Below are 19,634 nucleotides of genomic sequence, written 5' to 3' on the forward strand. Positions count from 1 at the left end.
AACCAATGCAGAAGGAGCTCCCACCAGCCACTCTGTTTAGACCAGTGGCTTCGGAATGGGAAAGAATGGGGAGTACCCCTGAGCCTCTTATTTTGCCCCAGACCTCGAAACAAAAGCTCGGTGGTCCGGGGTGGAGTATCAGAAGCTAACAACAAAGCCTGCAGCCCGAGGGAGGCACCCACAAATGTGTGAGTGTGTGTGTGCATGCATACTTGTGTGAGCATGTGCACAAAAAGCAGTGCTCGACTTCAATTAGGTTTGGAACTCGGCTTGGCCTTTTAAATCCCAGCTCTCATGGAGGCCTCTGCTTTCCAGGAAGTTATTCCCATCAGCAGTTGTTTCTGCAATCATGGTTGTTATGAAACCCTTTATTTTGAAAACACATTTCAAAACAAGGCTTCTTATGCACTCAGCTTTCTCTAGTCCGTTAGGAGCAAAATGGCGCAGATGTTTCCCTGTGGCGCAGGCACTTGTGTGTTATCCCCGCGGGCCATTCAAGTCCCAATTCATCTTGTAGTCACCACAAAAAAATGCAGAGGCACACGGTGGGGGGATGCACGTCAACTCATCCCAAACACTCCCCTTCAGCCGGCTCCCTGCCCCACACGTGGCTGAGCCATGACACAACAGCCTAGTCCTCGGAGAGTAATTCATTATGTAATTAATTTTTTTCATCAAAGTCGAATCTCTAAAGCAACTGCTGAGATAATACCAATTAGGAAACACTAACAGAAGAGGAGCTGGCCCTGACGTCAGGGCTCATGGCACTAAGAGTTTACACGACTTGTCTGATGCTCATGCCAGGGACCCCGACAGAATACTGGGTAAGAAATAAATAGCACATGCTTTTCATGCTGGAATGGACCTTTCTGGAGTGGGCTTGTTCCCACAGGCCACACTTACAAAGGGCCAGGGTGGAGTCATGGAAAGAAATGGACTTTGAGATGAGACCAGCATGAATTCTGATCCCTACCCCGATAGTTACCAGCTGTGGGATTCTGGGCAAGTCAACCTCTCTGGACCTCAGTTTCTTCAACGGAGGGATGTTTTTTATAACTCATAGCTCACAGGGCTGTGTGAGGGTTAGAGACAAGATGTGTAAACATTGGAAATCAGTACTGGTATATGGTAGGTTCTCCGTGTGGAAGCTTAGTGAAATTACCATCTGCTTTCCTACTCTAATGTGAGTTTTGAAGTTATTGACTCCTCAGTGGCATGGTCTGCCCAGGGGTCTCAGGTCAGGCGAAAGGCTAAGATGTAGAACGTTCTTCTCCTTAGACCACTGAGCAATCACCAACTATAGGGACCTCTTCCCACCCCTCCTTGGTCCCATTCATGATAGGGTTAGGTTCAGAAAACTGCACCTAAGCCCCTGCTCTCAAGGTGCTTGCTCTAAAAAGAGGCATAGACAGATAATCCCAGCACCTTCTGATCAGGGCAATGAGAGATGTGTGTATCAATGCTTTGAGGAGCGCAGAGGAGAGGCCAAGGACAGCTTCCTGGCCCAGGCGGTAGGAGCATGCACGGGACCAGGTGTCTGGCTACAGCATTAAGGGGTTCATGCTTTAAGTGTGTATTTAGGAAGATGACTCCAGCCAGAGAGAGGAAAAAGGACTGCACAGGTGAGACTCAGGATCTAGTGGCCAGGGGGAAGGCGGAGGCAGCCATTCAAGGGAGGAGGGCAGCCTAGTGGCCTGCTGACAGCTGGTCCAGGCTTATCTTCACTCTGGAACTGGAAGTGAAAACCAATTTGACAAATGGAAAAAGTCTCATATCCAGGAATCAAGTTACCTATGAGGCAAGTTGGACATGCCACAGGCCCTCCTCAGGCCTCCCTCCTAAGGCAGGTTCTCTCTGACGCCCCCTTGGCCGGGCCAGCTCTCCAGGTCCAGGCTGCAGGCTATCGCACTGGGCGGGAGGTGGAAATGGGCCTCAGGAAACGATGGGAAACAGCACAGAGTGGGCTGCGTCTGATCCAACACAACCTCTCGGGCGGCTGGGCCACCTACCCTGTGAAGGGCGGACCACAGTTTCCGCCACCTCAGAAATGACCGCGGGCCCTCCTTGCTCTCCCCCCACATGCCACTATTATGGACATAGGTGTTAGCCCCACTCATGCCTGATGACAGAACTGCTGTCCGCTGCCCACCTGTGGACTCAGGACTGGAAACCAGTTCCCTGGTGTCGATCATCATGACTGGCCACCGAATGACTTCAGCCCCTCTTGGACAGAGGTCCCCGTGAGTGCCCCTAACCATACCCAGATCCAGGAAGGTTGCCATGGTGACAGGGAGTGCTACCCGGCTGGGCTGAGAGGTCTTGGGGAGAGTGTCAGGTTACTGAGCCCTGATGGAGATGGAACTGGGGTGGAGGCAGCTCCTCACACTCTCCAACCCTGCTCTCAGCTGCAGCACCCTGGGAAGGGCTGTCCCACCGCCTGTGTGAAACCAAAGCTGTCCACCTCAACTCGGGATTCGAAAGGAACGTGTGCCTTGTCGCCCCCCCTCCACCCCTTTAGAAGCAGAAATGTACAACTTGTACATGTAGACGTAAGAGAATATATACAGAAACAGTGCCTGATCTGTGCGGTGTACATGCTCATACACATATGCACTCACTCCAAAAGCCAGTCTTTCCCAATCACTCACTCCTGACCTTTGCTCTTGCCCTTCCTCCATCATGGACAATAGCCCCCTTCCTTTCCTTTCTAGGACCACGGGACAAGACTTAGCTTAAGCTGTCCCTCCTACCCTCTAGTCCACACTGCCCTCTCCCTTCCCTAAGTTGGCAACCAAACCAATTTCTGATAACTGGGTGCCAGTTGTTGGTCTCCTGGTGTGTCCAGCATGAGAGCCCCATCTCCCTGTTTATTCTAAACTTGTTGTACCTCCCCCACCCCACTCAGAGCCCAGCACAGGGCCAGGTATATAGTAAGGCACTCCCTGCAGATTTTCCTGACATGCAACTGCCAAACCCCAAGACTCTCTAGGCCCCATGTAACAATTTAGAAAATCTCTGAGAACAGCCTAGCCAGCAGGAGCCCAGCTGCTTCCGGGGAGATGCAACAGCTCTTTGGGTTCCAGAGCCAGAGGTCAAGCAGGGCTCTGAGTGCCTCGGGAGTCTAGCCCCAGTGCCCTGGCAGAGCGGTGGAGCTGCACCTGAACTTGCCCAGCACCAAGTTCCAAACCACTCACCACTGAATCAGGCCCCTAGGCTCAGACAGACCCTGCAATCCCAGCCAAGCTCAGGTTCATGAGATGGGCCATTAAAGTAAGGGGACTCATGAGAGCAGAATGGGTACCCTAGGGAAGGAGAACCCAACATCTTTGAAAAAGCCAAGAAAACAGCACCATTCCTCCAAGTGGTACCCAAGCTAGAGACCTGGCCTCCCTCATCCTTGACTCCTCACGTCTTATCATGCTGTACATGCTTAGTCAACCAACATATCCTATCCGTGGCATCCATCTCTGTCCCCTCAACCAGACCTCTTTGGCCACACTCCTCTTTTCAGTCACCTGGGTGACCACCTCAGTGGCCTTGTGGCCACTGGCCTCTAGTATCACCCCATCCGCTCTACACTGTGAGCTCTAGAAAACTGAAATCTACCCATAAGATGGAATCTAAACTCCTTTGTCTTGTACCCTGCATCCTTAAGAGCCTGCCCCTCTGTCCTGCCTCCCTCCACCTCTTCTCTCTACAATGCTAGCCTCCCACTACATTGAACCAGAGCCTTCATTGAGCCATGCTCAATCTTGCATCAAGACTTTTGCAAAGGATGCACATACACTCAGACATGCACAACGTCACCTGACTACCACTGTCCCTACGTCTTCTGCTCAAATGTCCTTCCCTGAACCCCCAGGTTGCACTAGATGCTTCCATCTTTGCTCTCAGGGTCACCCATTCAACAAAGCCCTGTCCTCAAGAGTCGAGCTCATAGGGAGAGTCCTCTCCCTAGAACAGACAACTGGTAGGCTATGCTGTTCTCCACCAGATGAAGACATGGTCAAAAGCAAGGCATCTGTGTGCCCAGTTCTATCTTCATCAGGCTCAGAGAACCAAAGATACTGGCTAGGATAGGCAGGCCAGGTTGTAGGAGCTCCCTATTCCCTGGAGTCAGGCACCATGGCTAAAGCTATTTACCACTCCTTAGGCCATCTCCTCCTGCCTACAGGGGCTCTGGTCAGGTTCCTGTAGAGCTTCCAGCCAGTCCCTACAAGAATATAATCAGAGCCCACAGATTAGTGCCCACTAAGAACTCCAGCAGACTCACAGCCACCAATAGGAAAGGCTGGAGAATATTCTGGAAAGACAACATTTCAGGGCCAGAAATCCCATCTGCCATTAACCATTTGTGGGAAGAAGAAAAAGCTGCAGATCGTGCCAATACCAAGAAGTCTCCTTGGGCTTCGCATTAATACACTGGGGCTCCCTAGGAACACAAGAGCTACTCAGCTGTTCCAGAGGGGCAGTTCAACCAAAACCCCTACCCAACCCACCAACAAGGCAGTAGCCCAGCTCCAGGGGACTCTATGGTGTATGTGCCCCAAAAGGGCTCTTCCTCCTGACCCACTGGTATGGCCCAGACCTCCCTCTGGACAGGGGAAAGTCAGCCATACTGTTTTACCTGTCAGGTTTTTATCTGTGGGGGGAATCCCCTCACAAAGAAAGATGTTTCCTAAGCCTTTCAATGACCTAAATGGACAGAGGTCAGTTAGTCCCTGTGATATTAATTTTACATGTCAAATTGCCTGAGCTACAGTACTCAGATATTTGGTCAAACGTGTCTGGATGTTGCTGCAAAGATATATCTTAGCTAAGGTTAACATTTAAATCAGTAGACTCTGAGTGAAGCAGATTACCTTTCATAATTCAAGTGGGCCTTATCCAATCAGTTGAAGATCTTAAGAAAAAAAAATGTGACCTGCCCTGAAGAAAAGGGAATTCTGTGGGCAGACTCCCTGCAGACTCGAACTAAAACACCATTCTTCTCTACGTGTCCAGTCTGCCAGCCTACCCTGCAAATTTTGGACTTGTCAGCCCCCACAATTACATGAGCCAATTCCTTAAAATGTTTGTGTGTGTGTGTATTCACAAATATACGTATATATGTATATATCCATCCCCTGTTGGCTTCTCTGGAGATTCCTGACAAAACAATCCTTCATAGGTGATAGAGGCCTGGTCTCCAGCTTGGGTACCATGCAGGGATGGTGTTGCTTTCGTGGAAGGGCCACCACCTCTGGGTTCCACCTTGGGCATCATTTTCTAAAATGTATGTGTGTGCATGCACACACACACACACACAATACCCCCACCCTACCTGGGTAAACATTTAAGCCCTTATTCATTCCAAGATACCTGTGATAAGTCCAGACAATACATACAATTGGAAATGGGTGCCCCAAGCCAGCCCTCTCTCAGACTAATTTATAGATGGCACCGACCTCATTATAGGTAGGCAGTTAATTAAGCATTCTGCCCCTTGCTGAGTGTATATTCTTGGACACGTGATTTCACCTCTCCAGCCTCAGCTTCTTCTTCTGGAAAATGGGAATAATGATAGTACCCATCCCCTGGGATTATTGGAGAGTTAATCCAGATAGAGTGCCTAGCACAGCTCCTGGCTACTCCTCCAAATTTAATACTATTCTCAGTCACAGTATGCACACATGTTCCCACCCTCACATTTATGCACACAAAGACTATTAAACAGGGCTCGTGGTTTTCTTCATGGAGTCCTCAAGAGATTCCAGACCAACTTGTATACCCACACAGGATGACAACCCTCATTTCTTTGATTCACACTGTATCCTGGGGTACCAGACAGCTAACTCCATATGCCAGCTGACAAAAGTGAAGCAAAGGGACAGCATGCAATACACTTAATTTGGTGATGCTGCTGGGCCTAGAACCCGCAGCTCTGGGCTCCAGCTCCTGAGCACCTGCTCTACTCCCCAGGATTCTCCTGTTCCTATTGGTTCCACTCCAGCAGATGAGCATATGAGGCAGCCCATGCAGACCCAGCCCTGAGACACTGACCCGGCAGCCCCCTCCACCATGAGCAAATCCTTCCTCACTCACGTCTCACCTGAGACCCTCGTGCTCTTTCAGCTTGCCTCTTTGGGCTAAATAGGAGTTACTACCCTTGGCCAAAGCCGTGTCTAATTTGCTGCCCTGTGTTCTCTTTCAAATACATATAACCCCAGTTTCTTTCCTTTCTTCTCTCTTAAGACTTTTTTTTCCAAGATTCAGCCTTACAATCTGCCCTACTCAGTATCTATCTAGAGTAGCACAAAGACATGAAGAGATTTAACTTAGAACTTTCCCTCGGCAGCCATGTTTAAAGATCTCAAAACACCAGACAAAAGAGGTTAATGTGGTGTTGGCGACCTTGTTTGAACACAGAACTGGATCCACCGGAAATATAGGATGTGTCAGAAAGATACTGATATGGGTGGTCAGAAACCCACTTTCCAGTCTTCTCTCTGCCACAAACCATATGTCCAGGGGTAACTCATTTTTTCTATGTGTGCCTCAGTTTCTCCATCTATGAAATAAATAAGTCGGATAATTTCTAAAGTCCTAAATATTTAGGATTCTCTTGACAAACAAGTGCATCCTCATATCCTCATAGACAAGTGACAACTTACATCAAAAAAAAAAACAAAAAACTTGTCAAGAGTGCTAGTCTTACCCCAAGCCTCTGTCAGGTATCATTAACTGGCAACAGTATTCTTTCCTTCTGAGCCAGACCCAGCCTCAGAAGCCTTTTCAACATAGCACTCCAGTAGCTACTACCAACCATCCAGCATTAATACACAAAATAAAATTTGGATTGGAAACATTCAAGATTCTGAAAGCTTGCCCCCCCAGTCTAAATCCCCCAGTACTGCCCACCCAGAGTATGGAGGCTGTTGAGGCTCTGCACCCTCTGGGCTTGCATTTCAGGAGAACTCACCAGCCGCCCACAGATGGGTGGGCCATGAGGAGTGCTGGACCTGCCCTGGTCACTCTGTAACTCCCTAGAGTCAGGAACCCTTGTCCTGAGCCCATTAGAGCCCTGGAAGATGTCTCAGAAGAAGTTAACTCCTAGCCTAAGGAACAAAGGGTGGGCTGAGGCATTGCAAGACCCAAGCCAGGAATGCCCAACACAACACAACACAACACACACACACACTCCCCAAGCAGCTCAGGTATTCATACATGCACACTCACACTCTGAGAAGGGCTCCTGGATAGAAATGACCTGCAACAGTGCCATCTAGTGGAGGCTGGGGGCTGTCCTGCCCTCAGAGGTCCCCCTGCTGAGCCCCAGAGAGATGATCTCCAGATACAGGGCAGTGAGGTTGTGGCTTCATGCTGTTGGGGCCTCCTCCCTCACCCACACTGCCTCTTGCCTCTAGTTTCTGTCCACTTGCCTCCCCACATCCCACCCAGACTCCAGGCTGAGGAAGGGGAAGACCAAACCAGGGGCCCACGTGAGAGGTCATCAGAACAGCACTGGCCAGGATGGGGAAGGGGGAGTGGGCGGACGGAGCCACTGAAGGGAAGAGAGTGGCCAGTGTCACGTGAGCATCCCTCAGACTGGAGAGGAAAATGCAGGGTGGGTAGCAGGGTCTGTGAGGTACTGGCCACTTTACCTACATGCTATCTCTTTTAAAATGGCACAAGGGGGGCGCCTGGGTGGCTCAGTTGGTTGGGCGACTGCCTTCGGCTCAGGTCATGATCCCAGGGTCCTGGGATCGAGTCCCACATTGGGCTCCCGGCTCAGCGGGGAGCCTGCTTCTCCCTCTGACCCTCTCCTCTCTCATGCTGTTTCTCGCTCGCTCGCTCTCTAATAAATAAATAAATAAAATCTTAAAAAATAATAAAAAAATAAAATAAAATGGCACAAGGGGCTGAGCAGGTTCTGAGAAGCCTTCCTCACAGGGAGGGCCCTCAAGCTTAGGGGACTCACCTTGGCTGAGGCCACCAAGGTAGGCAGAGGAACCTGGCCTGAGACCCAGGTCTGTGTGACCACTGTGCCACCTCAAACATGAGGCCAATTCTGTGGGTGTGGTCATGGGGAGTGGTCTGGGCTAGAGGCCACGGTCACAGTAGTGAGGCACCCGGAGGCAGAGGACAGCCAGCACTGACACTTCTGGAACAGGGCTGGGCACACAGGTGGGAGATCTCCCTCTGCCCCAGAAATGAGCAGAGAGAAATGAACAATGATGTCCACATTGATCTCTTAGGTTGGATGGGATGGAGTGGGGTTTACAGCTCAGATCACCTCCTATCTTCCCCTCCACCTGGCTCACACTGGACCACCTCTGGCCCCACAAGAAAGTCAGAACTCCCAGCATCACCTGGGCCACTGGGAAGCTGCACAGTGGAAGGAAGCAGCCCATATCATAGTCAGGAGGGAGCATAAAAGAGAAGGATTGTTTTGTTTTGGTTTTGAAAGGGATATCTCACGGCATCTGAGGGTAGAAAGTGTAGGCAGGCCTCACAGGAACTAGAGTCACATCTTCCACATCACTGGGGCCATCAAAGTGTCTCCCACCCCCACCCCCACACCCCACCCCCGCTTCTTCTGCTCACTCACCTGCTTGCACACGGCCCCACCATGGCCAACCAGAACCTACCCTTGGCTCCTGACACTACTCTCCTACCAGTCTAAACACTGCCACAGCCTTTCTCTGTTTCTTAGTTCAAATCTCAAGAGAATCTGATTGGTTTAATCTAGCCTATGATTTGGGTCCTCTGGAGTCAGATGACCTTCCTTATCCAATCAGCTGTGGGCTGGCCCCAGGCGGTTGGAATGGGGAGGGTAGTCAGGGTTGGGTCATGCAACACAAACAGAGCAATGAGAATGTATGGCGTGAGAAGGGAGTGGGAGAAGAAGGAGTATGAGCGACAGATAAGTAGATAGATGGGTGAAAAGATGTTTCATGCAGCATTGTTTATACTAACAAAAACAAAAAAAAATCGTGTTTCTCATTCACTGGTTCCAAATGTATTAATTCACTATGCATTTGCTGAGCCAGTGCTGCTTTCCAGACTCCAGAGGCAAGGAAGTCTAGCCTCAGCTCAAAACACTGTGTAATCATGGCATGGATAGAGGACCAAGCCATAAGCAGCTTCTCGAAAGGGAGGTGCAAAGGCAAAGTCTGGCAGATACCTCAAGAAAAGAAAAAAATAATAATAAATATCCAACAAATCAAATAAACTATGCCCCAGTGAGAAACCTGCAAAGCAACTAAGATGACATGAAGAGCAACAGTTATGCCCTTCCTGGGCTGGGGCAGATGACAATAGTATCAGAGCCCCTATGGGCCAGTGGCCAAGAGCATCAGATTCTGGCAGAAGAGCTGGTTCCTCTCGAGGCTTGGCAGGTCCATTCTCCCGGGTTGAACCTGCCTTTTGGCCTGAGAGTCAGCAGCCCCAGCCAACAGATACGGTGTCCTTGCCTCTACCTGAGCTTAATTCAAACCATTTCTGTCCGGCCCTAATTCAGAGCTTTTATTGGGTTTTAGGTTACTCTATATATGGCACAATAGAAATATTTTTTCAATCTTAAATTAGAAACATACCACAAGAGGATTTTTTTTTTTAAGCTTTTTAACAACATTGCAGAGTGAAGTGTTTTCAGCCTGCAACTGAAATCTAACCAAGGTAACCTTCCACTAGAGAAACTTTGATATCAAGAGTGGCATGTGTCCTCTGGAATGTGCTTTTCTCCCCCTTTTCCAAAAGCAGTCAAATGGTCGTCTAATTAGTCTAGGGTGTGTGAGTGTTGAAAGGAAGACTACTCTGGGGGTATTCCCAGAAGGACTAGCCACAGAGATGAACAGAACGAACTCACCACTCTGGCTGGCCTTTCAAATGGATATGGCCATCACCCCTATCTACTGCTATAAATTGAGGTCTGGAGAGAAGGCTGTACTCCATATGGATCAGGCCTGGATTCCTAGCTTGCCTGGCATATTTAGACATTTGTCTAAAGTTTTAAGGGGACCATTCTCATGAGAGAAGGGAGCGTGAGCTACCAGGACACAGATGGTCTGAGCCCCAGGTGGCCCAAAGTACGTAAGCTGGAAAATGCTTCTGGCAGGCCTGCTAAGAACAGCTCCTCACTGAGCACTCCTCTGGTGAACACATTTCACACTCTGAAATGAGGGGCTCCAGGAGCTCCTTGGCATTCTGGCCGTACCCCCACCGAATGTCTCAAGAATGGCCTGTTGAATGATCAAAGATTCAGGTGTATGGCTTGGCACATGGCAGAGTCCAGTCCTTTGACATTTGGGGCCCAACCAGAATTTTGGAATGAATGTAGTTGTCTCTTGGAAAGAAATCAAGGCAATGAATAAGAGGCAGCTGATAAATGCCAGAAAAAAAAATAAGACAATCATGAGAATATGCATGTATTTGTCCTATATGGGGTAATCTAACTTCCTTGAATTGTGCCAAGAAACCCTGAAATCTAAAAACCAGAGCATCACTCTCTGAGGCTGCTCTTTGTCTCTGTGAACTTCCTACCATCTCCAGGGCAGAAGAGCTGGCCCGTTTGATGCCACTGTCACCACAAGAGGGGTGATTCAAGCACAGGACCAGAAGGACAAATCACCCCTTTGGAGAACTGGGAAAGGATGGCTGGGTAGTGGTGGGACTGTGCTTGCTATCTACCCCCATGAGCCAACTGGGTGAGTGAAAAATGCCAAGTAGAATAAAAGCCACCTGGCACCTCCAGGCTTTGGAGCCTGCGGTTGCACGGGGCACCTTGCCACCATCTAAGGACAAGCCCAGCCCACAGGTCTATGTGTGGCCCCTCCAATGCTGGGGCTTCCCGCACACCTGCACCCAGTGCGGGTCGGCTCCCTGCTCCCCACTGTGGGCTGGTGGAGACGAAGTGACCTTGGTGATGCAGGCTGCTGCCTGGTTGGAGGGAAGGGACCTTCATGTGGAAGGTGGAGAGCTGCACAAGCCATGGACCTGAATGGTGTCCCTTGGGCACACATTACAGGGTAAACTCCAAGAGGAAAAAGGTCTCTGTGGGCTGGAAAAGTCACACAGACTTTCCAGAGAGAGGCCTGGATTTGGGCCTCAAAGGACTGGCAAAAAAGGGAAAGGCATTTAAGGCAGGTGGTAGAGCAAATGCTAAGACATGGAGGTGGGAATAAACAGTGTGTTTGGGGATGGCCAAAGCAGGACAAAGGATAAGCTCTGCAGAGAAGCAGGAATAAGCAGTTTCATCCTCCCAAGTTTATTCCCTGGTATGTTCTCCTCTCCAAGAGTCCTCTAAGGTAGCTCCTTAGACCTGAAATGCCACCTGACGAAGAGAAAGCAGGCATGGCTTCCTGGAGGAGTGCCAAGCCTCCCCGCCTCCAGCCTCCCCACCTCCCAGCCCCCAGGCTGAAGGCTTTCACAGCAACCAAAGACTGGAGAAGTCAGCTGAGCCTGTTGCCCTCTCTCCCATTTCTGGCCCCCACAATCTCGGGTAGGAGCTTCTACTATTGATAACCCCAAGAACAGGCTCAGTCTGCCCTGCCTTGGGACATGGGGGTCAGAGTGAGCTCTGGGCCTTGGCACGGCCCCCAAGGCAGGGCAGGTTGAAATTCAGACTGGGGCCGGCCCCCTGCCTGCCCTCGGCCTTGGGAATATCATTCCATAAACCTGGAAGCCCAGGGAGCCTCGCTGTGTTAGAGGGTGGTGGCCGGGCAGCGTTGGGCCCCCTGAGTCGGGGTCTGGTGCCAGGCTGGCTGGCTTTCAGCGGACCTCTGGAAATGGAAAAGGTCACAGGCTCTTCTTGTCTGAAGTGGCCCGCTGCAGGGAGAGCGGCCATCCAGGTTCTGGGCCCCTGCCTGGTCTTCAGGCTTCTCTGCAGCATCAGTCTCCCTTAACCAGCCTCAACCGGCATGTTTGTGAACACAGCTCATGTCCTCCTGCTCACTCTCTCCTACCTCCTTCCCCTTTCAGCCCTTGGGGCGTTCATCCCATCGGCACCTCCCCTGCCGGGCTTCCTAGTGGAGGATGTTCAGGCCAGCAACTCCACCTTTTCCCCCTGGGCCCCAGGCAGAGACTGCCACATCCCACTGCATGTGGTGAAGGAGAAGAGGACTGGGGCCCAGTCTCACTCAATGCGGAGCCTCAGTGACCAGCACGGGAAGTGGGAAGTGACCATAACCTAGACTAGCCCCAACACAATGTATCTTAGAAAGCTGCTGCCCCTGTGGGTGTATAATAAAGGGTGGACAGGTTCCCACTGCCTGTCATGGTCCTAGTTCATGCCTGTTGTACCTGTGCAATTCACTCTCAAAAGTATTCCATCTGAGATGAGCAATTTATGGCTACCCTGTTTTGCCACCTTCAAGGCTAGTGAGTGGTCAAGACAAGATTCAAACCCAGACCTGGCTTCAAATACCAAGTTTATCCACTCAGACATGAAGACCAACAAAGGCTTAAGGAGGACAGATGGCAAAAAATCGGGATGGTAGGGTCGCTTTTTGATAGAGTAGCCTACAAGCAGCACAACCAAGAAGGAGGGTCTTGGAAGGATCTGGAGAAGGTGACGGGGCCACAGGCTGTGACAGACAAGCAGAAGAAGGAAGCGTGTGTGCAGAGGTGACAGGCAGTCTGATCCTCAGGGCTGGGAGAACTTCTCAGCCTCAGAGACTCCACCAGGGACCCCCGACTGAACACTCATATGGCTGCGAAGAAGACCGATTGTCTACAATGCCTCCATTTTGGCTTGAATGGAGCTTTGATCTCCATGGGGTCTGGATGTCTAGGACAGCTATCAAAGCCAGGCATGGGGCGTCAGACACGTCCTTAAAAAGCCCCTGGGCAGGCGGAGGACAACTCATTCTCCCTCTGAAGCAGCAGGGACATGTGCTGGACTGGGGCCCAGGCAGACCAGGGCAGAGTGTATGGCCTGGGCATTTAGGGAGGTCTGCCACAGCCTCTCTGGGGGACAGTCAGCAGCAGCACCAGGAGCCTGGGCATTAACCCCCAGAGGCTTGCAGACATGGGTCACTGTGAGGGCTCCCCAAGGCAGGGGCACAGCGCCTGCAGAACTGGGCACAGGCAGGAGGCCTTGGCCTACGAGGGGGTGTCACAGAGCCCAGGAAGGCCTGCAAGCCAGGACATCCTCTCTGGCTAGCCCTGTTCCTTCTCCTCTTAAAGTTTAACTCCTCTGGAAGGTCTTCCCAAATCCTCCTCTGGAGTGGGATTAGGATCACCTCAATTTAATTAGGACCCCCCCCCCCCCCGTCATACCATGTCACAGAGAATCTGCATTATTACTTCCGTCAGGGAATTTATCACAATTTGTAAGTAGAAGCGTGTTTGCTCATTATCTGATTTTCTCCTCTACAGGAATATCACACTAAAAGCTCTGTAAGGGTAGGACTGTGGCTGTTTGATCCATCCAGATATCCCCATTGTCTAGCACACAAAATAAATATTTGTAAAGGAGCTAAATGTATGAATACATGACTGACATTCCACCATTAGAACATTATCAATGTCCTTTCACTTCTTCAATTAACCAGCCTTTATTGAGCATCAGTTTGCCAGACCCAAAGTTGGAAAAAGTAGGGTTTAAAAAAAAAAAATCTGGGGCGCCTGGGTGGCTCAGTTGGCTAAGCGTCTGCCTTTGGCTCAGGTCATGATCCCAGGGTCCTGGGGTTGAGCCCCACATCACATGGGGCTCCCTGCTCAGCGGGAAGTCTGCTTCTCCCTCTCCCTCTGCTTCTCCCCATCCTGCCCCCGATTCGTGCTCTATCTCACACTCTCAAATAAATGAAAAATAAAACCTTAAAGAAAAAATAATAGTCTTTTATAATACAAATACCCACTGGAGAGTTAAATTCTAAAATATTATCAGTTGTCACATACTGGTGAGAATGTGTTTGGCCTGTTGGTTTCCAGAGTGATAGCTAGTTCGGAGAGGGGCTTGGAGGATGCTGCTGGCAGAAGGAAGAAAGAGGACTGTGGATCTGGGGAGATGGAAGAAGAAGATAAGCCTGCAAAGGTGACAGTCGGGGAGCCTGGGGAATGAGTGGGAGAGTGCCAAGAGGCTGGGTTGGGTACACAAAGGGTGATCCTGCACAAAAGATCCCTTTCACCTGGACGTGACATTGCTCAGTACGGCCCCTGTGTTATATTTTGTATACATCAGCCTAATTAACCCTCATAGCAACACCAAGAGGTGAGCAGAGTTATAGCATTTTACAGAGGAGGACGCTGAGGCCAGAGGGGCAAGTAACCTGCCAAAGGACACACAGATAATTGAGACGCAGAACCTGGATTCAAACACAGGCTTATTGACTCCAACCCTTCCCCGGCCCAAGGCTGCTTCCACCGCAGGCCCCGTCCAGACTCTCTGCATGTGGGGATTTTCATGTCAGTAATTATAGGCTACAGTACAGCTTCTGACACCGGCTGAAGGAAAGTACACTCAGCTCTCACCACAGAGAGCGGGAGGGGGCTGCCACCTCCCACGCTAATCTTGCCAGTCAAGGCCCCAGGCCTTGCTTCACAACTAAAAGACCTTGAGAATAAAGAGGCCCAGCTGAAGATAGTAGGAAGTTCACACACTTTCCCTTAACCGCTCTTCCCAGCTTGGGACAGTAGCCAGAGCTCATCACCAGCCATGTCAAAACCAAAGGACCCTGGGAGTCGGGGGGGAGATCCCAAAGTAGAGGGCAGGGCCTGGGGCCCTCTTGGGCAGAGAGGGAAGGTAGCCTAGAGGAACTCCACGTAGCGAATAACAGCCCCTCCTCTCCACTCCCTCCACAGCACTCTCGCGCCCTCCCCAACCCCACCAGCCACACAGAGGGGGCTCTAATGGGCTGGGCAACGACAGGACAGGGGAGCTCTCTCCTGCCTTGCATCCAGCCCGCCGCCCCTCCCCCCACACTGTCTCCAGATGGGAGTGTTTGACAGAGCGGGGTGGGGGGTAGGGGGAGGCCAGGCCTGGGCTCCCAGAGGGGCTGTCGGGATGCAGGCAAAGCAGGTGGGAGGCTCAGAGAAGAAACTGGAGCTCAGTGAAGTTAACCTGGACATGAGGCCGTGCAGCCAGCAAGGCCAGACCCCCCATTTTACTGCCGAAGAGACCGAGGCCAGACAGGGAGAGGCTTTGCTCTGGGCCACAGAGTGATGGAGGGCTGCTCTGAGGCTGGCTTTCCAGGCCTGCATCTCTGCTCCATACCTGCAGGCTCTCTGCCCTTAGGCCACCTGTGCTCTGTCTCCTCAGCTGTACAGTGGGGGCAGTGCTGTGCCTTCCTCCGGGGACTGCTGGCAGAATTAAACAGGCCGGCTCTCGGTAGTACCCGCAAGGCTTCATCCAGGACGTGCTCCTCCTCTTCCTGTCTGCGCAGGATTGCCCCTTCCCCCAACGCACGCGACCCCTGGGCTTCCAGCAAACACCTCTATGGATTGATTCTTGCTTCTGTCACAACTTGGCAGTGTATGGGATCGAGTTCCAGCTCTCATCCCCATTCCCCCATTTCCACGATGAGCTGTCATACCCAGAGGGTGTGATCGGGCACAGAGACTGTCCGGGACTTGCTTTAGGTCACCCTAGCAGGCTGGTGCCAGAGATCAGATCAGGGTACTAGCAGAGCAGACCTATTAACAGAATAATCCCTGACTTGGAAATCAAATTGGCTTGAATCACACTTCAAGCTCTGGCTTTACCACTTACAGCTGTGTGACCTTGGGCAGGATACTTAACCTCTCTGAATATCCGTTTCTTCCGAAAAATGAGATGATCCCTTTCTCCCAGAGTAGAAGTGAGGTTGGTAAAAGATCCCTGGATGTAAAGTGTTCAGGTGTGGTATGAGGCATTTGGAGGGACTCAGCGGCTTCCCGCCCTCGAGTCCCCTAAAGAAGTCAGAGGGCGGTGACACATAAAAAGGCATTAAGCACCAGGAAGGCTCAGTTCTAGGGTGTCCTGAGAAGAGCAGCAAGAAGGTAGAAAACCACACAGAAGCTTGTTGTTAAAGACAAAGAAAAATATGATTAAGCAGGCCCGAGAATGTTGTAATAAAAGAATGAAAATATTTTCCTTACCAGGGCATTTGTATGTCAACAGCTAATGGGGGTGGGAGAAGCCGCCACAAGGCCATCAGGCAGGGCCAAAGGCACCCCATGAGGATCCACTACCCGGTCCCAGCAGGCCACCTGGCTGAGGGAGGCCTTTCCAGGGTCTCAGTTCTCCAGCCTGTGAAATGGAACTGCCCAGTCTGGACTCAGTCTGGCCATGGCGCCTTTCTTTTCTTTTCTTGTTTAAGTAGAAGTTGTATATACTCAAGGTACACAATATGATGATTTGACACACATATACATAGTGAAATGATTATTAGAGTCAAGCTAATTCACATAGCTTCTCAGAGTTATGTGTGTATGAGGTGAGAGCACCCGAAATCTACTCTTAACAAATATCCTGTATTCAATACACTATTTTCAACTCGAGTCACCACATTGTACCTTAGCTCTCTGTAGAATTATTTATTCTCTATAACCGCAACTTTGTATCATTTGACCAGGCCATTTCCTCTACCCCAGCCCCTGGTAACCACTGGTCCACTCTCTGCTTCTATGAATTTGACTTTTTTAGATTCTACATATAAGTGAGATCATGCAGTATGTGTCTGGCTTATTTCACTTAGCATAATATCCTCCGGGTCATCCGTGTCATTGCCAATGACAAGATCTCCCTCTTTTCTAAGGCTGAATAATATTTCATTGTATATATGCCATCATTTCTTTATCCATGTATCTGCAGCTCCTTTCTATCTGCCTTCCTTTGGTAAACTGGAGGGCAGCAGCTGTAATGACCCCCTCAAGGTCGGGGGAGGGAGCTGATGCCTTGAAGTCAGGCTCAGAAAGGTTAGGGATTTCTCCTGAGGTCACATAGCTAAGAGTGTGTGGTGAGGCCAGAGAGAAGCCTGCAGAGTCCCACTCTGCCACACGCGTCCCTCCAGCGGGGCTCTGCATTCATCTACTCGGGCCCTGAGAGCCGCAAGCCCTCCGGCCTGCCTAGGGCCAAGCACACTCAGCACCTCCGATCCCACGCTCCCACTCAAAGGCGGCCCAGCTGGTCCTGTCAGCTCTGCCCCTCTCCCTGCACCCAGACACAACATGTGGGAATTCGCTTTGGGGCTCTCCTCACCCCTGCTCCTCTCTGCTCCAGCCACCACGATGGGTTTCCCAGTCTCGGATTCCTGGCCTCCCTCTTGTCTTCCCTTCTCCTTGTTCCCAGCCTCGTCCAACTTGCCTCACCTGATCCCTGGGTCGCGGCAAGCAACCTCCTGACCTAGCACATTCTTTTCACTGCTTCCAAATGCCCCCACACAATCCACTTCTGAGGAATACCACAGGCTTCTTCCCTCTCCTTGGTTTTTTTTTAATAAAGTTTCAAGTTTTTATTTACGTTCTAGTTAACATATAGTGTAATAACTACTCAGGAGTAGAATTTAGTGAGTCACCACTCACATGTAACACCAGGTGCTCATCACAACACCTGCCCTCTTAATTGCCCATCACCCATCTAGCCCATCCCCCACCCACCTCCCTCCAGCAACCTTCAGTTTGTTCTCTGTCATTAAGAGTCTCTTATGTAATTGAACATAAAATAAAAATAAACAAATAAACAAATAAATTTTTTTTAAAAAGAGTCTCTCTTATGGTTTGCTTCCCTCTCTTTTTTTTTTCTTTCCCCTATGTTTATTTGCTTTGTTTCTTAAATTCCCCGTGTGTATCCCCTCTCCTTCTGCCCAAAGCCCCACTCCAGTCACCCAGAGCCCACGTCCAAACCCTGGTTGTTCTGACCCTTTCCGCTACACCATGCCACCCCCCCCATCCAAGTCCCCTGGGAGGGGTTATGCTAACGCCTCACCCCCAGGGGGTCGCCAGCTATGGTTTGAGGAGGACTGGCCAGTTCCACTCAGGTCCAGGAGTAGCTGCCAGTGCTAGGGAAGGTCTCCCAGAAAACTTGCCAAGCAGTGGCTAGGAGGTGGGGGGATGGTGAGGGCAGGAACCGGCTGGAAGCTGCCCATCTGATTGCAGGACACAACACTCCCTTCCTCTCTCTGCAAGGGGCTGGCAGAAATTAGCAGCTCGTGGGCAACACTCTCAGGGCCACAGTGGGAGCGGCTATGAGAAAGGCAACAGCCTGCTTCCACCACGCATGCCACGTCATGGTGAGCCCAGGCTGGGGGGCAAGCTCCCTGAGCAGCTCTACTATTTGTCCTCCCTATTTGGAGACATTCTGTTGTTGTGCAGGTTGGGAACTGATGCAATACACAAGCAATGAGATTTTCCTGAACCACAGCGGCCACTGCGAAAAACTGCCCAGGCCCAGGCCCTGTGGCTCAGAGCTGGGCCTCTGACTACTTGTGGCAGATACAAACAGAAGCAGACTCCTATGCCGCACAGCAGTCTGGATCTCCAGGAAGCCCGCTGTAGAACCTGTGGTCCACCCCAGCAGGAATCAGCATCCCTGCCGTGGTTCTCAGCTACTGATTATCACTGTGGACCAGGCCGTGTGCTGAGCACTGAAGATCCAGATGCAAATGAGAGGTGGGCACCACTTCCGTGGAGCTCAGGCTGGTGAAGGAGGAGAGTCAGGGTGAACAGCCCGGAGTCTGTGAGTGCCTGTCAGTGGGCTAGAGATGTACATCGCTGAGCCTGCTGCCCCCAGCCCCCTTCCACGGGACTCTGCCACGGCAGACCCTCTGCTGCCTGGGCTGCCAGTCAGTTTACGGCATTTTGCTATAGCAGCTCACATGGACCAAAACAGAAAGGTTATAAGCTGAAGGACAGGAAAGGATATACCACGTACTTATTAACCTAAAGAGTAGTGTGACTGTACTATTATTAGTCAGCAAAAACTTTAAGGCAAAAAGCATTACTAGAAAACAGGAGAGCCAGTTCATGGTGACAAAAGGTTAGGTTCATCAAGATGATAAAATAGGGCCACCTGGGTGGCTCAGTCATTAAGTGTCTGCCGTTGGCTCAGGTCATGATCCCAGGGTCCTGGGATGGAGCCCCGCATCGGGCTCCCTGCTCAGTGGGGAGCCTGCTTCTCCCTCTCCCACTCCCCTGCTTGTGTTCCCTCTCTCGCTGTCTCTCTGTCAAATAAATAAATAAAATCTTAAAAAAAAAGACAATAAAATAACTCTAAATTTATATGCAGTCAATAATATGCCCTTAAAACATGTAATTTGCTGTCAAAGATGGGCAAATCTACAAAGAAAAGAAATTCTGAAAATGAGAGATTTAATCATCAGTAGCTGTTAAGGAAAGCAGATAAAAAAAATCAGTAAGGATGAAGAATATTTTAGCAACATTTAACTAAGGGGCAATTAAAGAACAGTGCACACAACACCTGCAGAATAAAAATTATTTTCAAGTACATACAAAAATGATAAAATTAACATATAATGGGCCATGAAACAAATCTCAATGAACTGAAAAGTACTGAAATCATAATAGTATGTTCTCTAACTATATGCAATTAAGTTAAAATCAGTAACAACAACAACAAACTCTAAAATACATTTATATGTCTGGAAATTAAGGGATATATTTTGAAATGACCAGTGGATCAAAGAAGTCCCAAGAGAAAATAGACAATCATTTGA

The sequence above is a fragment of the Mirounga angustirostris genome, unplaced genomic scaffold, assembly GCF_029215605.1.
Source record: "Mirounga angustirostris isolate CCGP_5_RB_7025 unplaced genomic scaffold, mMirAng1.0.hap1 SCAF_1, whole genome shotgun sequence".
NCBI classification, from domain to species: Eukaryota; Metazoa; Chordata; class Mammalia; order Carnivora; family Phocidae; genus Mirounga; species Mirounga angustirostris.